Source organism: Narcine bancroftii, chromosome 3 (assembly GCF_036971445.1).
Source record: "Narcine bancroftii isolate sNarBan1 chromosome 3, sNarBan1.hap1, whole genome shotgun sequence".
Taxonomy (NCBI): domain Eukaryota; kingdom Metazoa; phylum Chordata; class Chondrichthyes; order Torpediniformes; family Narcinidae; genus Narcine; species Narcine bancroftii.
The window spans coordinates 194,324,864-194,330,532 of NC_091471.1; the positions used below are offsets into that span (position 1 = coordinate 194,324,864).

General features: G+C 37.7%; 1 long non-coding RNA gene across 1 annotated transcript; it reads left to right on the forward strand.

The window, feature by feature from the left end:
• Nucleotides 1-1,129: 1,129 nt before the first annotated feature.
• LOC138756343 (uncharacterized) lies at nt 1,130-5,422 on the forward strand. Its single transcript, XR_011353010.1, has 3 exons — nt 1,130-1,208; nt 3,695-3,823; nt 5,169-5,422. It is a non-coding gene; the product is annotated as an uncharacterized lncRNA (long non-coding RNA).
• The last annotated feature ends 247 nt before the right edge of the window (nt 5,423-5,669 follow it).

Here is a 5,669-nt window from a genome sequence, read left to right on the forward strand (position 1 = left end):
AGAAGTAAATAAGAAAGATGCAGAGGTTGGGAAAATGAAGCAACGCACAACGTGCTGGTGCAACTATTGGAGTAAATGCTACAACAAGATAGATCAGATCTTGACGACTCAACATTCAAAAAAAATAATATTGAGATCTCTTAAAAGCTTGGTATTTTAAAAATTTGCTATCACAACTTCCCAAGCTTCTATCCAACAGACAAATAATATATTTACATTTGAATTCCACAGTTTCCCCAACTGTTAGATTGTGTCTGCATTGTCCTCCTCTACAGACCAAGCACAGAAGGGGTGACTATTTAATCGAGCACTGGGACCAAGTTGCAGCTCCTGGTTGCCAGCCATTTTAGTTCTCTTCAATATTCCGATATGGGTATATCTGTTCTCAGCCAAGGTGAAGGCCAGCATTATATTCTTCCTGTGTAGCTTCAAGTGCAAAAATATGAACGTTGGTTTTCTAATTTTAACTAATACCCACCCCAGTCTGAATCCACCACTTTCATCAGGCCCTTTACCTGCCTCCAATCTGTTTTCTCTCCATCCAGCCCCTCCTTGCTACTATTCTCCTCCCCAACCTATCTCACCTCCTCTGCCACTTTCATTTATTCAGTATCCTGTCACTATTGATGCCTTCCCTGCACCCAGGGCCAGTGCTAGGAATTGAGGGGCCCAATTAGAAAATTGATAGTGGAGCCTCTACTCTTCAAAAGTCAAAATTGATGTTTTATATTTTGTGTAGTATGCCAGTCTTAGCCAAAAAGCATTAAATGCTTGATATACTAAATTTTGAAAGACAATATGAAAGTTTTAATTTTTTAATACAAGTTAAGACAATTACAGGAATATTGTTTATGCACAGGTCTTTTAGAAACAGACTTTTCTGAATTTTTTATTTGCAAAATCTTTCAAAATAATTTCAAAGTCAATGGTTTAGTAATGTCATTTTCTATAGATAGCATCGCCAAATTGTTCAGTTTCTCTTGTGAAATTGTTGACCGTAAGTATGTTTTAATCAGTTTTAGTTTTGAAAAACTTCTTTCGCCCGATGCAACTTTTACAGACATTGCTAAGTAAATCCTCAAAGCAATAAAAACATAAGGAAATGCTGTGAATTGATTGTTTACAACCAGGTATTCAAACAGAGCTTGAGGCTTAAAGACAATGAAGGGAAGAAAAGTTTTCAGAGCTTCAAGTTCTTCGGCCAACAGGTAACTGTCCATGTCTTCAGTTGTTTTAGTAACTACCCCTCCATCAGTGCTCTGTTTTAGTATGGTGTCAGTTAAAGCTGCTTCAAGGTCTGCTGTGTGTTTCCTTATTTCCGCCTTTTGTAAGCTCTGAAAGCTATTTAAAAATCCAAATAATTTTACATGGCTTTTAAGCTGCTTAAATCTAGGCTCCAAAGATTGAATAGCTTTGTGTAGAACTAAGCTGAAGCACTGAACTCTGTATGCTTCTTTTGAATCATCTAAAGCTTGATCTTTTGCCTCATATGAAAACATTCTCTTCCATCTACATAGTTTTTTTTCTTAAAATTGTCTAAACTCCAATGGTAATTCAACAGCTTCAGCCAATTCATTTGCACCTATTAGGACATCATTAAAACCGCCCTCTCTATAAATTCTTAGCAATGATAATAATTTTTCAAATGACTCCATGCCTTGCTTACATTGTTAACTTTAAAAAGTACTTCATGCCAAAATATCAAAGAAACTAAAAATTTGTAGTCTTTTAGCTGGTTTGCTAAAGATTCAGCTTCTGCTTTTACCTTGGGCTCATCTGTTATCTCTGATATTTCCACAAGTGCATCATATACTTCTCCAACCTGATAACGAATAGCTTTAACACTATCAGTCCGACACTCCCACCTTGTGTTGCTCAAGGGTTTCACTGATAACGCGGGTACATGTTTGTTAAAAACTGCCCACCTCTTAGCTGATGCAGAGAACAATATGTAGATCCTTTGCAAGATTCCAAAAAATGTTATAGCATCTGGACAACACTTGGCTGTATCTCTGAGTAAAAGGTTATAATTGTGACATGCACTGGGTACAAAGACAGCTCTTGAATTATCCTTCAACCGTCGTGCTTGTACTCCAGATGTGTGACCTTTCATGTTGTTACTGTTGTCATAGCCTTGGCCTCGAATGTCTTTCACCTCTAAATTTAATTCCTTCAGTGTGTTTAATAATGTTTTATATAAATCTTCTCCTGTGCTACTTTCAACCTGCATAAACTTTATGAAATGTTCATAAACACCTGAAGGAGCTAAGTTACCATCAGACACATACCTGATCTTTAGAGATATTTGCTCTTGGTAACTCATATCAGGTGTGCAGTCTAAAATTATGGCATAGTACTTAGCTGCTTTTACGCGTTTCAGTATCTCATTCAAAACAGCTGTAGCCATAACGTCTAGTAGTTCATTCTGAGTATCTTTTCTTAAATAATGATTATGAATTTCATGGGTTTTGACTTTTCGCAAATGTTCCAAACAGCTCAACAAGACCTAAAAAGTTGCCATTGTGTACACTCTCGTTACCAACTTTTTCCTCTGTTCATCTAAATGCTAGATTTCTCTCAGCAAGAAACTACGCTATTGTTACTAACCTTTTGAATACTTGCTGCCAGTGCTTTGCATGTTAATTGACGATTATTTCAAGTTCTTTGCCAATTGTCTGTCCACTACAAAGTCTTTGGTGTAACTCCCAGAAACTCCATGTGGCTTCCAAATGGTTTTTAGAATTTTCATGCTCACACAACCTTGTATGAAGATTAGACCAGTTTTTGAATCCACTTGTTGATAATGCACTGGTTGTGTTCTTACTAATAAAAGCAATAAATTCTATCAGCAGACTGAGTATATAATCCAAGGTCTTTCAACACACTCCCCATTTGGAAGTTTCCTCTTACAGTGAAACTTTGAAAAACACAATCCCTTTTCATTTCGTGGAAAGTTGTTCACTGGAATAGGAGGACCTTTCATTGTTAAATAATCTTACATTTTGATTTATATATGCTGGCCAGTTGGCTGGGTCATCATAAATGTTAATTACAACTGTCCTCATGGATGATCCATCATTGCGTGATGTTTGGGCTTGGACTTTTTCGGCTATAAGTGAACTTTCCGCTTTGGCACTGTCTTCTGGTGTATTGAGATCATCTTCAATTTGATTTAAGCTGCGTCATCCTTTTCTAACTTGTTATCAATTTCATCATTGTATTCATCAACTGTAATTGGACTCAAGGCTGTATTGTCATTTTCTGAATTGTTTTTATTTTCTTCATCCTCAATACATGGGCGCTTCAAAGATGTTGGAGTGACAAGGAATTTTGTGATAGCACCTCTATGTTTTTCATTTTCAGCTACTTTAGCCTTGGCCAGTGTTCGTTTCTGGTTGCCGCTTAAATACTTACGCCCTTTGTCTCTATCTCTGCTTGTGCTTGCCATGTAAAATGACATACACATTTTAAGCTGCTCATTCTCTGGGCTATATTTTTAAGGTAAAAAAAGGTAAAAGAAGTATATTTTAAAATGTTTAGACTTAAAATTACACAATAAACTTGATGTTAGCAATTTGTTTTAAAATTGGACATGATAACATGTCTACGTTGTTCCAACAGTGGAACAATGTAGTCATCGTCGTTGGTACAGCGTAAGAAACCAATGTCAATCCCATGTCATTTTGCTCATTAGCTTTACGTTGTTCCAACGTCAGCTGCTGACCTTGGAACAATGCACCCAACTCCCAACTTGTGAATGCCACAGAACAACAAAACAAGCGACTGATTCTGGATTTGATAAATGACGACAACTTCGAATAAGGTAAGAATTGCCTTTTTTTAATAATGGTTAGGTTAGTTAGGTTAGGTTAGGTTATGTTAGTTAAGGTTACATTCCAGAACAGGGGACGTACTTTAATTTTGTCGGTTTTTTTTAGCTGATTTTCTCGTCAAATGTCTAGTGCTAGTTTGTCGCTAGATATTTGGCTAGAAAATTGGCGGAAAAACTGATGCGTGTAATGGATGAAATTTGCACCCGAAGAAAACAATTTACGCATGGTCAAGCTAAACTGCACCTGTTCCAAATCACCAAAAGCATGAAATAGGCTATATTAAGCTCTGGCGGTACAATAGCATAGTTAGTAACAGTAGCCTGGTACTATTTTGATACTAAATCAAACCACTGCAAAATTATGTAACAATGACAGAGGCAGCCTTGCTAAGACTATCCGGATCTTGTAAAGATGAATAACCCAGAGATGTACAGTACATGCCCCTATAGCTGAATAACCTTGTAAATCAGCTCATAAAGATGTAGGCTATAACCCCCACAGCGACCTAGCCTAGTAAAGATCAACTTAAACTAACCTAACTTTGCAAGACCCGAATATCCTCACCAATTCCATCTACAATTGCTAACATTGTCAGAAATTCTACACTTAGGCCTAGGCTATTTACGTTCAGGCTAACTGCTTAAGCCTAGGCTATAGGTTAGGCCCTAGGCTCACATGACGCTATCTCAATCTCATATTAAAGTACAAGTTCTCTTACTGATTAGATCTTGTTTTGATCTTGATAATAATGAGATGCTTTATCAGCTCTGGAATACATCTATCTTACTGGGTTAAATGAATACGAAACATGAAATTTTTGGCTAGGGAGACAAAGGAGGCCTATAGCCAAAAGTTTAATCGAAGACATATTTCCTAAAAATATTTCACTGAGATAATACGATCAATTAAGGGCAATAACTTCATGAATTCACTGACAAATCCCTCAGTTTATAAGGCCTATAGTATTATTATTTTCTTACTATTTTAAACAAAGTCCGTCACAGTGTTCTCTGCTCAAGGCCTGGGCTCAAACACATGTGCGGGGCCCCCTTTGAGGCGCGGGGCCCAATTTGATCAAATTAGTCAAATAGGCTTAAAACCGGCCCTGCCTCCACAACCCCCTCCCCCTTTATACGTGCGGTCTCCCCATCCCACCTTATTCTCCACAAAAGGCCTCGACCCAAAACATTGACTGGCTATTTCTCTCCAATGATACGTGGTACAGGGGATGCAGAAGGCCCCCATTTCCTTACTGTTCCCCTTAGATTATCCTGAACAAAGCTCCCATTCTGTGCCATCTTCTGTGAACTGACATTTTATATTGATAAATGACAGATGTCCAGCAGAATTCCTGATTCAAGGGCAAGTCTACATTGGTGCTGAAAGAAACGTTGAATGGGCTTCGGTGGACAGTCACATCTCCTTTCAACTCTTCAACAATGTTTTCTTAATAGATGGGACATCCTTGGGCATACTGTATCACAGTTCGTGTTCTAGTCACCTCCTACTTGAAGAGGTTTCTCTTCACATTGCCAATGCCAATTCACTCACTTCTCCCAGCTTTGCTCAAACAAAGACAATACTGCTTTCCTGGCCATGCTTCCAAATGCTTTTCACGTTTGTAAGAATAATTCAATTAAATATCTGTTTCAGTAAAAAAACATTGTTTCAGCTGGGATTCCACCATTGGCTGCCTTTATGACGATGATAAATTTTTGAAAAGAAACAGAAAATGTTAGCAGAAGGAGCCCATTCGCCTCTTAAATCCTGCTCCATCATTCAATTAAATCATGGCATATCATATATCTTCAGTTTGCTATTCCTGCTTCAGGTGAT